Source organism: Anomalospiza imberbis, chromosome 1 (genome assembly GCF_031753505.1).
Source record: "Anomalospiza imberbis isolate Cuckoo-Finch-1a 21T00152 chromosome 1, ASM3175350v1, whole genome shotgun sequence".
NCBI lineage: Eukaryota > Metazoa > Chordata > Aves > Passeriformes > Viduidae > Anomalospiza > Anomalospiza imberbis.
This window is the reverse complement of record NC_089681.1, coordinates 88278174-88297653: the sequence shown is the minus strand read 5'-3', so window position 1 is coordinate 88297653 and position 19480 is coordinate 88278174. Positions and strand designations below refer to the sequence as shown.

General features: G+C 44.0%; 2 long non-coding RNA genes across 2 annotated transcripts; both read right to left on the bottom strand.

Moving 5' to 3' along the window:
- Positions 1–1274: 1274 nt before the first annotated feature.
- Positions 1275–4689, bottom strand: LOC137479220 (uncharacterized). The gene is made up of 2 exons (XR_011002053.1): positions 3687–4689; positions 1275–2878 (listed from the first exon to the last, which is right to left on the bottom strand). It is a non-coding gene; the product is annotated as an uncharacterized lncRNA (long non-coding RNA).
- Positions 4690–8159: 3470 nt separating this feature from the next.
- Positions 8160–9380, bottom strand: LOC137481082 (uncharacterized). Its single transcript, XR_011003326.1, has 2 exons — positions 9113–9380; positions 8160–8801 (listed from the first exon to the last, which is right to left on the bottom strand). It is a non-coding gene; the product is annotated as an uncharacterized lncRNA (long non-coding RNA).
- Positions 9381–19480: the final 10100 nt, after the last annotated feature.

Sequence of the window (19480 nt, the reverse complement as noted above, 5' to 3'; positions counted from 1 at the left end):
CTCTTCTTTCTCCTCCTCCTTCTTCTCACCGGTGGGACTGCCCGGGCGCCGCCACCCCGGCCCCTGCTCCTGCCCCGAGGCAGGGGGGGCACCTCGCCGCACCTCCCGGGGGTCTCCTCAAGGGGGGGTTCCCCGCTCGGCACGGCACGAGGCAGCGCCTCCCCCCGACGGCCGGAGCCGCCGCCGCCGCCGCTCGGGGCGCTGCGCGGTGCGCGTCGCGCTCCCCCCTGGCAGGGCCCGGCCCCCGGGGCACCGGCACGGCCGGGCGCGCACACACACACACGCACACACACACACACACACACACGGACGGACACGCAGAGAGACGGGGCTGACGCGGAGATCCCGGAGGTTCCTCCCTGCCGCCCGCCCGGACGGGCTTCCCCGCGCCCCCGTCCGCCCGGCCCGCCGCGCCCCGGCGCCGCCGGGGAAACTCACCGCCGCGCCGCGCATCCCGCCGCGGCTACAACTTTCCATCCCGGGCGGCAGCCGGCGGCGGCAGCGAGCCCCTTCGCCGCTGGAAGTGGGCGGGGGAGGAAATACGAGGAGGAGGCGCGTCGTGCTCTCCGCCACGGCGCCCCTTTTTTGGCCCGGGACGCGAGTTTTGCCGGTGGGGGCTGTGCTGCCGTGGTTGGTTTCCTGCATCAGCTGCGGGGGTGTGTGTGCACAGCACACACGTGTGTCTCTGTGTGTGCGCGCTCTCCGTGCCGGGTCACCCTGCCCGGCCAAGGGCTGCCCTCCCTTCTCCCACGCCCCCACGGCACGGGTAAGGGAGCGCTGGGCCGCCCTCCAGAAGGCGAGGGGGCCCGGGCTGGGCTTTGGGTCCTGAGGAGGGGAATTTGGCGTTTTGTTGGTTGTTTTTTGTTTTTTATTGGTTTTTTTGTTTTTTTTTTTTTTTTTTTTTTTTTTTTTTGTTTGTTTTTTTTTTTTTGTTTTTTTGGTCACCCAAACTCCCCGACAAAGCAGTGTTGCCAGCTTTTCATTGCCACTCGGTTTTTCGATCGGGTTTTGCTGTTGAAGCTAGTATGTGATGTCTTTAGCAAACAAACCCAAATAAATATTTCTTGCATCACCTCCTGTTCGCCTTTGTGTTCTCCCTGCTCCCGTGCCTGCACTCCCCTGGCAGTCTGTGTGCTTAGCTGTGGGCACCCTGCTATGTCCTGCCCTTTGGAGTTCAGTGTCCAGACCAGATCTTGCCTTAAGCGAACCGGACCACCATTCTCAGAGTTTTCAAGGTTTTTTCAGGGAGTTCTTTCAACCTACATTTAATCATGTTTGTAAAACAGATGACTATTTTAATCCCCATTTCACAGGGGAGAAACCAAGACAGGAAGATGCAGAGTAGCTCGCTGCATAGCTGTGGACTGACATGACACCACTTCTGCCTGAGCTTTTGGCCACAGGTGCTGTCTCTGGGCTATTTTTCCTCTTGAGTTCACTTAAGTTATACCTTGAGAACACTTCCAGCTTACAGTGGTGGCAGGTTCTCTGCTGTGGGTAACCTGTCCTATGTCCTGCCCAGAGGCAACACGAGAGGCAAATGTAAGTGAAATCCCTGGCTAGTTTGCAACTGAAGGTTAGGGCAAGAGATTGTATTCATCGCTGAACTAGAGATTAATGGAAAAATCAGACCCTCAAAGAGTTTCTTCAGGAGAAATGTGTTCTGCTGCTCCTATTGGACAAGCAAATGATGATTTTTTATTGTTAGAGACAATGCTTGTCTTCTCCCTTGTCTGTCCCACCTCCCCCCGCCCCTTGTTCTTCCTTTGTCTGGCTTTTAGACTTGGGACTCTGACTTGCTAAAGAACAGAGTTGCTGTTACCCTAAATGCATCGGCATGAATATGATCCTACAAGTGCCATAAACTTAAATTAGTGTACCAAGTCCGACCAGTCACAAACCCAGGAGCATGCGACCTGTGAAGCTAGGTCTGAACCTCTACTTGTTCTGCTCAGCTCTCCCTTACAGTCTGTCCTGCAGGCTCTGGGACACATAGCATCTAGATTCTTCTTTGCTACTCATTGTCTGAAAGCCTCAGATTGTGATCATCAGAGTCATCAGGGAGAAAGCGTCAGATAGTGGCCCTTCCTCACAAGATGCCTTCAGAAAAAGGAGCCATCGCAGCTGCTGCTGGTGCCAAAGGGAGTTCTAGGTTACTCATCTTTTCTCAAGGACCTGAGTAAGTTCAAAATAGATGCTTCAGCCTGCGAGTTGAAATGAGACCATAGTAAACCCCCTGCAGCCAGCAGGAAAAGTTTCTTCTGCTAGAAGTAGTCAAACTACCTCCCACTCATCAGTGAAAATCCAGCCCTCTCACCACACCTATATGCACGGGAATATAATAAGTGCCCTTATTGTATTCCTGCAGACAAGCACAACTGTCTTAACAAGAAAGACTCAATGAGGTGTCAAAGACGAGACAGGTCCTCAGGGACGCGTATCATATGGTGGCAGCTGATCCTCCCTTGAACATAAAACCAGTCATCGCAAAGTCAGTTTGGGTCAGAGGACAAAACGAAGAACTGAAAGTCTGGCCCCTTGGGGCTATTTCCACGGCCATCTGAAAAAGTGGCCAAAGAGGCAGCTGTGAGCTGGGGCCTCTCCTCAGCCTGTTCCCCTCCAGCGAGCAGAACTAAGGGCTGCCTTGAGCCCAGTTCAGTGTCGTTCCAGCAGGCTGCCCCCTGGCCGGGTAAAAAATGCAATCCTAAGGGCTTTGAAAAGGCAGCATACCAAGCTGTTTATCCCGGGCAGACCACTTCATCTTTTTCTGTCTGTTTTTCCATCAGTAAAAAGGAAGTGCTTACCCACTCAGTAAAGTACTTTGGGAAAAGTACTGTGGATGATTGCTAGTAGGAGGCATAGAGTAATCTTCTCAAACCTGCAAATGAGGGAAATTCTTTAAAACTTTTCAGTGAGATTTAAAATGCCACATCAATATGCACATAGGAAAAAAAAAAAAAAAAAAAACACACCACCACCTTTGTTGCAGAATTTAGGTACTTTTAAAATTTCACCTAAAAGGAATCCTGCAGGATATAGATCCTCTTTAAACAACTATGTATATAGCTGAACAGGGAAGATTATTGAGGTTTTCTTCTCTCTAAAACTCTGCCGTATTTTCAGGAGGACACCTATTTTTAAACATCCTCTCGTTTTACTCTTGAAACCTTGTTCAGAAACTGGTTTTCTGTAATGGCTCACAGTTATTTTATATATAAATATATACACATACACGCATTAGGCTCTCAAGAAACCATGATACATTCGGTAGTCTTAAATAATTCATTGTTAAGCACCCCATGATAAATCTCTAGTCGAACAGTATGTGATTTTGCTTGAATTCTTGGGATAAATTGAATGTGAAGCACCATGGTAAATTTAAATATGCAGAGCGTCAAATGTGAAAACTTTACATTGTACATTACATCCTGACATGCAACTGAGAATCATTATTATTAAGGCTTCAGGGAATTTTCAAGGGAACTTCTGAAGTTCTGAAAAGAAAAAGAACAAGACTGAGTGCTGTTCTCTATAGAAGTTGAAATTTTCTCAGAGAAGGGAAATTCCATAAGTAGTCTGTATTGAATTAACATAAAGGTTTCACTAACAGACCTGCTGTCTATTAGCTTATGCTCTGAGGCTTCTCATTGAGCACTCCATATAAAAGTCAGAGGATCTTGGCTTACCAGGTACCAGCGGGTGCTTAGAGCTTTTCTAGGGCTTGCCACTCCTGCAGTGGAGCTGGGGAGATAGGGCAGTACCCACTGATGTGAGGGGAGGTCATTTTCCCCTTTTCTGTAGCAGTAGCTGTCACCCCAGATACTCACAGGTCTCCCTTGTCAGCAGCAGCCAGACGCTTTCCTGGAGGTAGGCAAAGGCAACAGCACAGGGACCTGGTCATGCACCACTCCTCACAGCCTGCAGCTCCAAACAAGAAGCTGGTTGGGACATTTTGCATGGCAATATCCTTCATCTCCACCCTTCTCAAGATGTCCTGAAGATGGGTTGCTTTTCATTGTCCCATAAGCTGGCTCAGTTCTTTCTGATTTGGAGAAACTGGCATTAAATAATGCAAACTGTTCCATCAAAGAATTTTGGCACAACCTTCCTTTTTATTTATGTGTATATACTGCAGGTCTGTGTGGTGGTACCTGGTAGTCCTGTGGCCAGGAAGAGGTACAAATATGTCCAGCTTCAGGTTAATCATGTGATATAGGGCACAGTTCACTGACAGAGCTTCACCTTTTTTCCAGGTATTATTAACCAAACATTTCAATGAACTTCAACATCACTGATACCATATCTACTTATTTATATCATGTTCATCTTAATGATATCAGAGCATCTCAGACAAGAATACTTGTGTTTAAGAGGCCATGCTAAAATCTCTTTTGGTGACTTTTTGTCCTTCTCCCTCTTTGGAAGAGTCCCAACTTCTGGGGAAGGTGGGTTGCTTCCCCAAGGGTAATCACAGGACAGCTCATGGAGGCAGGGGAAGAAATCCTACTTTAACCCTAATTTTACCACCACTACCACCACAGCCTGACATCAGCCTTCTTTCCTTCCAGCACGAGGCCTCATGTGGCTGGTCACAAGACAGAGATCAGACAAGAGACCAGCCACAGAGCAAAGCAGCCAATGAGAAGGATACCTTCTAACCAAATCCCTGTGAGGTGTCCTTTGGTACTGCAAGCCCTGGTGAGACCAGTGCTGAGCCCACACCTCATGCAGCATCCTCCCTGCTGGAGGATGAGACATCTGGTGAGGCCAAGAGACAAGGAGTCATCCTCAGCACTTTCCACGCTGACCCCACTCCCTGTCTGACCAAACCATTGGCATGCCAAAGTCTAAGGAGAAAAATAATTATATTTAATTATTTTTCTCCTTAGATAATAAAAATAAATAAATATAAATTAAAAAAAAAAAAATTCTACTGGTTGAACCACTGTTGCCTTTTTGTCCAAGAGGAAGCCTCAGTGGTGGGCAGACAGTGTGGCCCTGCTGCTGACCTGCCCTTAGCAGGATAAGGAGCAGGCTGGACCACTGACATTCTGTGAATGCCTTGTACTCAGCACACCACACATCCAGCAGGGTTTTGTGGGATGTGACATTAAGCACTTCTAAGAGGGAGATAGTTGCCACACAGAATTATGAGATCTGGAATGGAGAATATGGGAGAAGGCAAAGGCTCATCTGAAGTGCATGGTGTGATACCATTTGGGTTATAATAAAGGGCTGAGCCAGCACAGACTCCCCACCTCCTCCCAGAGGTGGAGCTCACCCAAGGCCCTGAGCAGAGTCTTGTGTCCAAACATGAGGCAAGTTTGAGCTTGGGCCGGTGCTCTGAAGTTAGTGTAGATGTACCCATGAAAAGCAAGTCCCAGAGCTTTTGGCTTTCCACTGAAAATTGCTTCTGTCTTTTCACAAAGAGCTGCTTCTCTATAGGTCAGCAGGATCTGCACTTTCACAGCCTTTTACTCCCTTCCACCCTGGTATTTTTACTTCTGAGTTAGACAGGTTTCTGAACTTTTTCATTAAGTTGCTCATATTTTCCACTGCATCTCCTTTTTACGTCACCCCACCAGTTCACTCTGATCTTTCTTTCTCAGTAGCTCTAGGTTCTGAACTGCTCATTTAAATATGGTGTGGCTTGCCAGCATTTTTTCCTAAGCCTTTTATTTTATCAGTTAAAGAAACAGGAGACACACAAGGCACTTAACACAAGTGCACCTTGCCAAGATGCCTTCAGTGGTATGCTTTTTCTTTTGGTTTGACCACAAACATTTTAACATATCTGAATGATTAAAAAGCATTCCAACCCATGTTTTCTTCCCCAGGTATTTTTGCCATTCAGTGGCCCTCTAGTATTGTTTGCCACAGACATGTGTGGGAGAGGTCTTTTAAACATCACTTTTTGAGCACGTTAAGTTAGCTTAGCTGCTCAAAGGTTGCAGGGTTAAAAGGAAATAAGCAAAACAGTGTTATTTTCTGTGGAAATGTTTTCCCTTGCCTCCTTCCCAGTACAGATATGAATAGAAGAAATCCACAAAGGAGAAAATAATCCCCATTCTATTGAAAATTCTCAAATATGTTAAAATTTATTTGATTAGTGGAATGTTTACTTTGTAGGCATATTGCAGATCACTAGGTACAGATCAACAACAAAGCTTCAATTTCCTTTAGCCTTTATTCCTCAGAACTGTGAAGTGGCATTCAAATAGTACACAGAATATTTGCAGTGGTGCATCACAAACCACACAGCTCATCTTTTGCAAGCTATGCTCTATCATTTAAAGATGTTCAGTCATCCTTAAATCCAAATGGCTACAACGATAATTAAACATATGGCTTTGCTCTGAATTATCGCAGTTCTGTCATTTCCCTGTTTATGGGGTCTCCTGAAAAATCATTTTCTCTAGCTGTGGCCAGTGATTTTATAAATCTTTTTAGTCTAAGGCTAAGAAAGTCAAGCTCCTATGCTGAGGAGTATAGAAAATTTTAAAAACACACTGTAGGAAACAAATGCAAGTTGAAAACACAGCACTTGCACTCTTACAGCTGTCCCAAAATTTCACAAGGCCAACAGTGTAAAAGCCATGGATCTCATTTTCCAAAAATCCTATCACAGCAGTATGACTGCATCCTTTACCCATTTTCACACACTGAAAAACAATTATCCACGTAATGTACAAGATAAAGACAGACGAAGGAGAACTACAGTGATATGAGTAAGAAACATGGGGCAAGGCTGGTTTCTCAATGCAGTAAGGAGAGAAATAATTGGGGTTTGGTTTTTCATGGATTAGCTGATGGCTGCTGCAGCATCCAGCCCTGTTTGCCCCTGACCCAAGCTGTTGCTCCAGTCTGGCTTGGCAGCCTCTACACCGACTTCTTCACCTCCAGCTGCACATTCACCCTTCCAGAAAGTTGTGTCATGGCTTCATCACATTCCAGCTGAAGCTCTTTTTCATCAAAAAGGAGTAAGACATTTCACAACTGACTCTATCTTCTGTTTAAACACTTGAAAGGCAACATCAAAACATGTTCTAGGGTGCAGCAGCAGGTCTCAAAGCTGTTTGTCTGTTGGCTTAAGAAGTAGTACAACAGAAAGAGCACACTATTTCCTTCAGAGGTGAATTATTCCCCAGCCCTATCTTTAAAGCAAGTGTCAAGGCCTTTTTTAAGTGACAAAAATGTGGTTTATATATTATTTTGACCAAACTGTGGAACAGCCATTCTGATGAATTAAATGTTGGTACATTTGTGGAAAGTAGAATTTGACACTGATGCACTGTTAAGCTTGCAGATAAGCTCATGGAAACACAAGAAAAAGCAGAGGTTAAGACATTGAATCCTCCACTGGCTTAGATTGTCAAAGTTCCTTCAAGATACTTAGATTATATTATTGCCATAGAAATGCTACAGGAGGAGCAGCCAGTTAACCCATAAAACCCAAAAACGGTGTGCACTCACTTCTTAAAAATACTGGGTTTGTCTGCTTGTCCAGAAGAAATCCAGCATGGAGGCCAGGCCAGCTGAGATAAAGAAAACCAAGCCACATGAAGCAGATGCTGGACACAGATAGGAGACAAGCTCCTAGTGAAGAACAGCTCAGCTCCCCAAAGGCTTCAGGCACCAGAGTGCAGTGAGGGGGAAGAGTACATAGCACAGCTGTGAGTCCCTCTATGGAGAGGCATTTCCTTTGTGGAGTAATTTTTCCTGTGCCTATCTTCAGGAAAGAATTTGTGTGTCTGTTAAGTCCCACTAATGCACTCTCAGAAAACCAGAGCATGTGCTTAAGGGGTTCTTGTATCAAGTTTTACAGGCATCATTTGAGCATGTGAGTTATCCCCTTGGCTTAGTGGGACCATGCATTCCTGGAGTCCCTGATGATCTTACTGTAGCCTGCACAGTAAACTCAAATGAAAAAAGAAAGTGAATATTATTAAATCAAGGAAGTTCATAATTGAAACATTACTGAACACCTCCCCCATCTAAGGCTCTATTCTGGGGTATCTGATCCTGTGAACAGCTTGCACAACGAGGCACCGAGATCAATGGGGCTAACAAACCACAGGTTGTGCTTTCTGTTGAGTCAGAGTCTTTGCTGGCAAACATTCAGAGCCAATTCTGCAATGATCCACCATGCATGCACTTACTATCAAGCCAGTAGTGCCATTCTGGTGTTATGTTTTAGAGATCTTTCTCTGGTAAAAAAACATATCCGTGCATTACTTTTTGTTGTCTCTTAAACAGAAATACACAAAGCTGTAAAAACACTTCTAATTATGTTTAAAAACCAATCACATTAAAACCAAAGCTGATGCCAAGAACATATTATTCACACAAACCAAGAGATGCAAAAACACTTCACTCCACTGCTATGGACTGCAGGATAAAGTAAACAGGATAATTCAGTCTGTTTTATGGAGGCCAAACTCATGGTACCTACCTTTGTATCTCCCCTTTTTGCCCCACAGGCTGCATATAAACATTCTTTTTAATATACCCTTTCCACTTACACATTCTTTTTAAGTACTTCTTCATTCCCTACTCCCATTCCCAAGGCCTGTCTTCCTGCTGTGTTTTGTCTCTTTATCCAGTTGTTCTCCACACTACTTCTCTCCCAGTTTCAAAGCACCTTTTCCCTACCCAGGCTGCATGAAGAGATACTGTGTTCCATCTTATTTTTCCCAATCTGGATATACCTTGAGAAGTTGCAGGTTAGGAAAGGAAGGATTGAAGCTTCCTTCACTAATTTCTCTACCATCCTTCCTCTGGGCTGACCATTTGGTGGATACCTCTTAAGAAGCTCCCAGTGGAAGCAGAGAGAAGACATGGAAATACAAATAGCTGCTTCTTGTTTTCAAATCTGGGACCTGCTGCCCAGCTCTGTTACTGCTGAGGCCAAAAACGTTCCTTGATATTGTGGAGTTGGTTGGATGCAGTGACCAAAAGTGATCAAAAGGTGATTCTGGAAGCTTACTGCAGAATCCCAGTCCCCTTAACCTATACAACACAAGTGGATCGGTCTGACTGATAAGAAGTACCGAGTGTGACCTAAACACTGAGTTCCGTAAACACAAGAGGCAAGCCAGTGCACATTTCTTACCTAAACAAGCAAGGCTTTGCAGTGAAGTGAAACATTGAATAGAGCATTATCTATATTTGTGGGCAAAGTCCTCCAGCTAAATCTGAACCACAGATCTTCACATCTGAAAATAAAACCATTATCTAGATTTTCCTCCTGTGGTGCAGATAATATAGCAATGCTGCAAGAGACTTCTATTCCATGTCACTGCCTTCTGCTGCTGCTTTCCTGCTTCCAGGGGAAAAGTAGACTGTTAACAACAGCTCCTTCCTTCTTAGGCAAAAACATGACTTCAGTTAAAGCACTTCTCTAGAGTGGGTAGGAGCCACCACCTCCTGTCATTGTGAAAGCACAGTACCTCACCTCTCTGCACTCACACACACACTTGAGGAAAGCAGAAGAGAAAGCAGCAAAAGCAGCTCTTTTCTCAAAGGGATGGCAAGCCAGGAACTGAGGTGACCCCATAGCCTGCCCCACAGCTTCAAGTGAGCCAAGCAGGATGGGCTCAGAGATAGCAACCAAGAGTCCAGACCATAAGGCAAAACCATGCTGACAGGACAGATCCAAGATCAAACCAGGAAGGCAGAACTAGGAAGCCAGTTCATAAGTCAGGTCCAATGATAGTAGGGACATGACGATAAGAGTGCTCAGTTTGGGCTGGGAAACCAGTCCAGACAACGATTTCCAGAGAAAAGGTCTCCATAGCAAGTCCTAGACAGGCTGAGGTGGAGATCAAAATCTCCCCCAACCGCTCAAACAGAGGCTGACAGTCCCCAGCTGAACTAAAAAGGGGATCTGCTCCCTTTTAAGGAGGTTGGATGGAGGTCCCAGATGTGGCTGGCCAGGTTTATTGAGAACTGTTAGGTGTTCTCAGGACCCTGATTGAGAGAATAAGCAAAAGAAACTGCAAAATATACATGTATAAATAAATAAATAAATAAATAAATAAACAAACATGTGTATATTACAGATACATATATATACAACCTATATGTCATTATGTTAATTCTCTGTTTCTTAAGTCCCTCTCTCCACTTCCAAATATCTAGCTTATGATTTTAGAACCTCTAAGGCTTGGAAGAGACCTTAACACTAAAAATCTATCTGATGTCACAAAGCAAGCAAAAGATTAGGAAATTAAAGAAAGACACAACTGCAATAAAGGGATTGCAAGTATTTTAAGGCAAAAGTTTTAAGCTGCAGATAATATGGCCTGCATTCAAATTTGCATTCAGGCTACTTTGAAATCTATTCAATAGCTTCCTAGCTTGCTTGTCTACAAATCATTATAAATCTGGAAAGAATTGTTCTGCGCTTCCAACATCTTTCCACATCCTTTCTTTTTTTTTGCATTACTGCTTTGTACTTCTACTACTACTTGTTGTGCTCACTTTTAGACTGTTTCCCCAAATTGAGTCTCCCTTTGATCTTTCCATTCCACAAGGATAACTTCCAAGATGCTCTCTATATTTATGGTCTTTAGTGGCACCTGTACTCCTTCCTAAGTTAAAAATCAACTGAAAAATTAGTGCTGCTTGCCTTCTCTTTGCTCTCTAGTAGATACTAGTGAGTATCTGGCTCGTCAGTCAGGTTATTCCAAGCAGTGTGCAGACAGACTTGAATGCAAACACACACAGGGCTGGGCTTGTAAGTGCTGGATTTCCTGGAACAAGATTATATTCTAATTATCCTGCAGTAAGACATTTCAGGGCTGTTGAAAAAAAGTGTACAAAATATGAAACAATGATTCTTATTAATAACTTACTTTACCTCATGTCCCAGCTTAATTTGGTTTTCTCTGTGTTTACAGTCTGATTTTATGTGATAATTATTCCTGGCCAAATTATCTGAAACAACTTTTAAAACATTTAGTTTTGCAAATGTTCCCGTACAAATGCAAATCCCTTAATAGAGTTCAGTTATTATGTTTATTCTTCCCTCTTCATTGCAAGTTTGCGTAATTAGTTTTTAATTTAGTTTATGTTGGAATTTTTTAATATTTCAAATCCTGTCCATGTGCTACCATTACCTCAAATAGACCATGTTGAAGTCAGATGGATTTCCAGGCTGTGGATAAATGTTTTCTACTCACACTACTTTTTCAGCTGTGACTGTGTGTGTCAGAGTCCCACCTGAAGTTCACAGCTCCTTCTCTGCCAGCAGAAGGGATTGTGTGGACACTCCTTGAGCTGCTCCACTGCCCATGGGCTAGTTCAGACTGCCTTCTTCAGTGGTTTGAGATAACCGAGTTCATTGTGTAAAGAAGTAAATGGTGTACGTAAACACATTTCCACATGCTGGCCGATCAGTGGGAATGGAGACCTCTGCACTAGAACAGTCACCAGTAACTCTCAGAGGCACTATCTTCAACAAACAACCTCACAATTAACATGTGCTTATGACCTGGCTTAGCTAAAACGTGGAAAGCAAGAATGCTGCAAAAGCTACATTACCTTTGAAAAGAGATGGGGGATGACCAAGAACGGTGCATGGTACCGCATGTGGGACAGTACAAGCGACTGCATGGGCCATTCCCACTGCGTTGTTCTGGAAATTGCAGGTGTGGAGCCAGCATACAGCAAAGCCTCCCAGATTACACAGATGACTCAACAGAACATCAAAACCATCTCTATGGAAGAGTTATTCAAGGATGATTCATGACCACCATCAGGAGGAGATTATCCAGGGAGAGGACAAGGACAGTTTCAGCTTCTCAAATTGCTTCAGAGAAAATGCATCTGATTCACACTAAACTCTGGCCACCATGAGTGCCCATCATGCCCTGATCTTTAGAGACTGGCAGCTGCTTAGCACATCCTAATGGAGGAGGTCTGAAATATTTTAAAAACTACAGAGTAGCCCATAAGGCTTGAACCAACAATTTCACACAAGGAAGATCTGGGCAGGCACTGCAGCTATCTGCATCCAGGAACACCCTCATATGCTGGAGTGATGCAGTGAGGGCTCCTCTTCTCACTTAATGAGTATGTTCTTATCAGAAAAGAAGCCTCACATCTGAGAAAGCAAAGATGAGGACAGTGAAAAGAGAAAACCAAACGATATAAAGAGCATTGCACATGCACATTTGAGTCCAGGCAGCTTCTTGCACCCTTTTCCATCTCTGTAATTATGGAGGGGCTGCCAGGATCCAGCCTTCAATGAAAGGCATCTGTTCCCGAAGTGAAAATCAGCACTTAGTTGCTAACAGCACACAGTAACTCTACACATCAGTGCAGAGCAGGAAATGAAAAATGCCTTTTCTAACTATGTTATAATGGCAATTTTAGGTAGATGGAACATTAGCAGCAGATGCCAAGCTGGAAGCTGGCCACACCATTGACTTTTCAGCAGCAGCTTTGGTCTTTGGAAGCTTTTCACAGGCTGACAATGCTTCAGAAGAGTCTACTTTTGTCTGGAATTACAAAAATCAATTGCCTCACTTGTACATAGCATGAATGGTTACCATGTGGACAACCTCTTCAACCAACTGGCATTTATTCTAGGTTATCACATCAAGAGTGCCACAGGAAGCTTTCTCCACCTTTGTGCTGCAGTTTGTCAGAAGATGATTTCCATTTTTAAACTCAGTTTTTCTCATTCAAAGAAGAATAGATTATTTTTCTCCCAACAGGCAAAATTAGTTCCCTCAGGGAAGGTTTGTGTGGAAAAGTGGTAAAGTGTCTTGTAAGGCATTTCAAGGCTTGTGTACAACACTCATGTCACTGTAGTGGTGCACCTCTTGTCTTTTAAATTTCTATAAAATGGGTCTTGAGCTCTAACTACCTTCTTTCAGTGCATAAAACTGTACCCGGTGGTGGGAATGATAGTTCTGCCAATGTCAAGCCTCCTTGCCATTGGTAAATCCTTCTCAATCAAAACAGATGCATTTCATACATGAATATCACTCAAGGTACACCACAGCAGAGGGGCAGGTTTCCCAGCTCAGCCCACATATCTTCACTACAGTCTTTTGGAATAGCAGAGACAAACCAAAATGTCCTAAAAGCCATCCGGTTTCGCTCTGAGGGAGTTGCCTAACTTGCTAATATGAAGTTAGCAGAGCACCTTATGTATCCTTTTATCTTCTCTGAGAAAGGCATAAGGATTAAGACTAGGCCATCCTCACCACTAGTCGATGCTTGGTTGCTGCCCTCAGCCTACTTGCTTCTGCTTTCAAACCGCTCTTGGGATCACCAGTTGGCACAAATCAAAGAAGCTTTCAGACTCCAGTTAGGAAACTTGTTCTGTCCACTTCTGGCCAAAGATTCAGGTTATGGGCATGGTTTAAAAAACTTTTCAACTCCCCCCACCACCACCCCCCACCTCAGTTATGTCTTGTGTCTAATGCAGAGACTTGGGACACACTACTTAGCAACTCCGTGGTGAATCAAACATGTTACACAATGATTTGATTAAAGGAATCATTCATTTTCAATTGAGACACCATTATGTCATGGATCTGCACAAAACACTTTCCAAATGATCTTTCATCCAACAGTCTAGAGCAGCTGTTAATATTTAAGGAGCACCAGAAGTTAGTAAATGTCTCTGAAATACCTATTTCTCTGTGAGGTCTACTTGATAGACTCATTGTAATTTTGACTGGGCCATAGGACTGATTCATCTGCCCCTTGAGTATTTCCTAGCACATAGCAAAGAAAAGGTAGCAAAAATATATTTCCATACATATGCATGGCACACATATACCTTATGTAACATGTATTTCCATGTGTACTGACATATAAAAATGTGCTCAGAATACATTTCACACCGTAAAGTTCACCACTTATCAGTTGGGAAACACCATAAAAAACGTCACCTGTGCAGCATAGTTTAGTCCTGTGCAGTGAGTACTGGAGCCCAACATCGGGTTTTGCTCCTTTGCTGTGCGTGAAGGCCAACCCATGCTCTGCATGTTGCTGAGGGTGGGACCCCAGTGAAACAGGATCAGATGTGTTTTGATCACAGCTCATCCCAAGAAAGAGTCACTGCCCTGGCGCTACCACCAGCTGCTCATCACCCCTTCTCTACCAGGGACATAATCACACTTTCTAATCTGCCAGCACAGCTCCATCTGTAGTCATTTCCTAACTCAAATTCTGTCAAATGATCCAGTTTTTTGGGGAGGCAGCACGGGGGTGTGTGTGCTTTTAAATGGCAGTCAAAGCAGTGCCCACGCTGAGGCAGATCATTTTTGCAAAGCCGAGGAACAGTGAGATGTGCTCTTCTACCAGCAGACCTGAGAGGTCAGCAACCCGTGAGACAGGATCCATTGCAGCCAGAAAATTTTGTGTGATTGCACCATTAATGAGCTCCTGTTCAATATTCCTTTTTACTATCTTGCTCAAGGCATGGTACCAAACCTTAGTAATGGTGCCACTCAAACCCTGTGGTGGAGACAGAATTACTAATATCCATAACACCCGCCACTCTAATATCACAAATACCCATTTGTTCATTAATTTTAAATACCCAGTTTGATTTTTTTTTTCTTTCAGAAGCTTTAGCATTATACAGCACTTTACTTGACAAGGGAACAACTTACGTTGACTTTTGCTGCAAACATAAGCATCAGCACCTGAAATCTGGAATACAGTACATAAGAAATACACTTGCTTAAATAAGCTGTCAAACTGTCAAAGCTTGATTACCATCTTATAGGAATTAGAGCAGAACCAAGATACAACTCTGACAATCTCTAGTCGCTATCCTCAGTTCTTTGACTCATGCAATACCCATTTGCCAATTTCTATATAGAATAAGGAAGGGGACCCTGGTTATGTCCCAGAGCAGATCCATCCTCTGTCTTCAGCAAAGAAGTGTCCTGAGGGGAAAAGTATGTATGATGATGCAGTTAAAATTTTAGGTCTCGGGGCTGAGAGCATTTTGCAACCTTAATTCTAGCATTGCCCAAAAAGTAAGGACTTGATATTTTTAAACATTAACAAGGAAAAAAAAAGGCCATTATTTCCTAAGTTTATAAAAACACACTGAAAGCTCAGCAGTGTGCTTCTGTTTTCTCTCAGTACCCCAGCACACAGAAGCCTGCATACTGTTCTTGAAAGCATCATCTACTTAACTAAAGGACAATTTTCATTAGTGTTTGACCACTGCCTGGTGTATCTGACAGGCTCTCACCTGGTATGCAGTTTGTGTATGTGAATATGTATACCACAAAGACATACACACACTTTACCAGTGGGTTTCAGTGCTATTTGCTGACACTGTATGAACCAAAGAAATATATGCTGCAAGAGGCACAAAGAGTCATAGAATCATAGAATTGTTTGGTATGAAAGGACCTTACAGATTATCTGGCTCCAACCCCATTGTTAAGGCCAGGGAGACCTTTCACTGGATCAGGTTGATCAGAGCCCCATCCAACCTGGCCTTGAGCACTTGCAGAGAAGGGGCAGCCAATGCTTCTCTGGGCAACCTGATCCAGTGTCCCACCACCCTCACAGTCAAGAATTTTTCCCTAATATCAGATATTTCAATCTGAATCCATTCTCCCTTGTCCTGTCACTACATGCCCTGGTAAAAAGTCCCTCCCCATGTTTCTTGTACGTTCCCTTCAAGTACTGGAAGGCTGCAATTAGGTCATCCTGAACCCTTCTGTTTTCCAGGCTGAACAAATACAACTCTCTCAACCTTTCCTCATAGGAGAGGTACTCCAACCCTCTAATCATCCTGGTGGCCTCCTCTGGACTCGCTCCAGCAGGTCCATGTCCTTCCTTTGCTGGGAACCCCAGAGCTGGATGCAGCACTGCAGGTGGGGTCTCAGCAGAGCAGAGCAGAGGGGCAGAATCCCTTCCCTCACTCTGCTGGCCACACTGCTTTGGATGCAGCCCAGGACATACTTGGCTTTCTGGGTCGAAAGCACACATTGCTGGCTCATGTCCAGCCTCTCATCCACCTGCACCCCCAAGTCCTCAGCAGGGTTGCTCTTGACCTGTTCATCCCCCAGCCTATAAGGGGTTGTCCACCCCATGTGCAGGACTTTGCTCTTTATCTTGTTAAACCTCATGAGATTTCCATGGGCCACATCTTGAGCATGTCCAGGTCCCTCTGGATGGCATCCCATCCTCCAGGCATGTTAACCGCACCACTCAGATTGGTGTCACCTACAAAACCACTGGTCCCAGTACAGACCCCTGAGGGATACCATTTATCACTGATGTCCATTGAGACACATGTTCTTCTGCTTTTCCTTTCTGAGCTTAACTGACTCTGTCCTACTATGATGTTTCTGCTTTGATCCTTTTCCTTTGGCACTCCTCAACTCTATCCATTTCTCCTTGTCAGCTGAATCCCTTCCTTCCTCCTCTGAGCTGTGAATCCCCGTCTGAGGCTCTTTGCCAAACTGCACTTTGCCCTACCTGAGTATCTTCCTTCCCTCAGTCCTTCTTCTTCACAAACATCCCCCTGCTGTACAGTCTTTCTGCCCCTGATGAATGCTCTGCCTTTGCGACTTTGCCCAGACAGTCCCGGCTCTACCCCAAAGCTTCCACCTAAAAAGGCTCTCATCCCACCAGGGTGCCTCTGTAGACCCTTCATCTAGCTCCAGTCTTCTGACTTTTCTTATCCTGGCTACTTTCCCCTGTCCCACGGTCATTCTGATTTTCCTAACAGTCTCACATTGTTGAACCAGTTCTGACTCTACTCTTCCAGCTCCCATACTCATCCTCCTTTTCCATTTCCTTTTAGCTTCCTCTGTCTCATTATCCCTTAAACCCTGGTTCCCAGCTCCTCTTCCACAACTTCTCTCTCTTGGAGCTACCAACTGCTTGGCTGGTAGCTCCATGTGGATGGATATTCAAAGACGGAAAGAAGGGGACTCAGTCTAGTTTTGTCCCTTCAACCCAAGGTCTAAGTTGGAGCTGCTGCTGGCTCTGTCCTTACAGACACCTTGACATGATATCAGACACCTTAAGTACCTTAGCATGTCAGTTGCACAAATAAAGTCTCTTGATTGCTTACAGCTTGAGAGCTTAAGCTCCAGTCCTCAGGGAATGGCAGGCCAAACCTTGGGGTCAGAGACCTGGCACTTACACCACTACAAAAATAGCCAGGACTATCTTTATCCTTCTAATACATTACTATAAAACCTGGATTGAGTATCAGGATCAGTTATCTGCCTGTACTTACATTAGACATTATAAAATATGCTTCAAAGGATGTACAATCTAATTAGACCAAAAAAAAAAAAAAAAACCCACCCCAAGAAACTAGTCAGGAAAAAAAAAAACCCTCCAAACAGAGATAGAAGTGCTATTGCCTTAGTATAATTTACTAGTTCTGGACATACTCTGGGAATGCTGATAGCTTGCTCTGCAAGGCCATTTACACCATGCTCTGAAAATCCCCCAAGGTTCCCTCCTGAGCAAGTGCTGAGGACCTGGAAGTACGCAATCATGGGCTCCTACCAGAGAGCTCTCATGCACTTCCATAATTTGTGATGGAACACACGCCGCACTGATCCCCTGCATTCACATTCCCTTCACCACTCTTGCTGAGCTAGCAGAACAATTCAGGTAACTTAGGACTTCCCAACCAGTGAGGTATGTTCATGTTGAAGGTGAGGCTCAGTACAGTGCAAGGGGCCAAGTGAATAAGCTCTGCTGGTGTCTGTGGCCTTGTTCTTGGGAGCTGGCAGTCAGAAAAAGCAGCAGGAGCATGGGGACCTGGGACACAGGAGAGCAGTAAAGGCTCTGTCTGGCAAGATAAAATGGGAAATTTCAGCTGATATGGGCAAAAATTGAAGTTATCTGCTGGGGACAAGGGCCAGGAGGAAAAGTGCTAAGAGGCTGGCTCCAAAAATGTTGGTAACCACTGGCCTAGAGACACTGGCAGCTTGCAGTAATTAATGTATTCCATTACCTCATGGTTTTATGCTTCAGATGCAGATTAATAGCACTCATTCAAAGAAAGAATGACATCATCTGCATTACAGTATGCTCTTGCTCTCTGATTATTGCTGATCTACTGGATTAGTGATGGTGTTTCAGATTTTGTTTTACAATTTAAAAAATGTAAGTCCCTCAATCCTCTATTCAAGCCTGTTTTGTAAGAATCCTCTTAATGGAAAAATGTACATTATATCCAAATATTTTTTCTGTCTCCTCCACCTCCTCATTCCTACAGCAAACTTTCTGCAGAGGTTTTGTGTGTCTTCACAAACTGAAAGGAGGTTGTAGTGAGTGGGAGTCAGTTGTGTCAAAAGTACCAAGTAATAGGACAATAGGAAATGGCCCCAAGTTGTGTCAGATGAGGTTTAGATTGGACATTAAGACATTGCCCAGGGAAGTGGTTGACTCACCATCCCTGGAGATATTTAAAAGAAGTGTAGCTGTGGCACCTGAGGGCATGGTTTAGTGGTGGACTCACTAGTGCAGGGTGAATGGTTGAGCTCAATGATCTTAAAGGTTTTTTCCAACTTAAATGATTCTATGATTCAGCCTTCATCCTAGCAGGGTCATCTGGGGGCAGTTTGCATACTTCTGGGATTTTTTTTTTCAGGAAAAACAGTCATTAGACTCCTATACAACATTCTGCGTAGGCAGCACAATCTAACTCTGCAATTTTTTGATGCCATTGCCTTATTAAAAATAAATAATCTCTAAAGATAACAGGGCAAAGGAAATAAGCCAGACAATATTCCTTTGGACAGAAAGTCTCTCATATGCCCATATGATACAACCTGATATCAAAGTACTACTTGAATTTCAGGGAAGTATGGTTTTTCTTCAGCATTTTCACAAAGCTTCCATTAAACACCAATTGAGTTCACATGCATGTGGCAGAAGGAGAATATACCCAAGAGTGCATATAAAAAATGAATGAGTGAAACAAATTCTATATACTTTACTGCTTTGTCTATTCATTTTTCAATAAATTTCTAATCTGAAACCAACATTAAGATTTTGTGCTATCTGAAACAATAGGCTGGATTTACATATAGCTGTCAATTACCACAGAAGGTGCTGGGAAATATTCTGTGAAACTCTGTCTACACTATGCAAAAAGGAAATCACAGCTGCAGCTAAACAAGCAACATAATAATAATTTCCCTGAAGTCATCTGCCTGAATTTTCAAATTAATTCACCATGAGCAAGCTTAAGTTCAAATAACATTCCTTTTCCAGCGGGTTTCTGTCAGTTCCATAGCCCAGACCCTTGTGGAAAGGATACTTCCAGGACCTTAGAGCTGGGAAGATTTTCTGTGTGTCTGATTATTGTTCCCTGCTGTGGCTTGCAGAACACACTGAATCTGAATTTATATAAATGACAAAGCCCTGTCTTTAAAAGGAAGGGCCAAGGAAGAAAGGGGTAAGGCAATTCTTTCTATTATTTCCTCTAAAAAGAAACTGTCTGTTCAGAAACACCTTG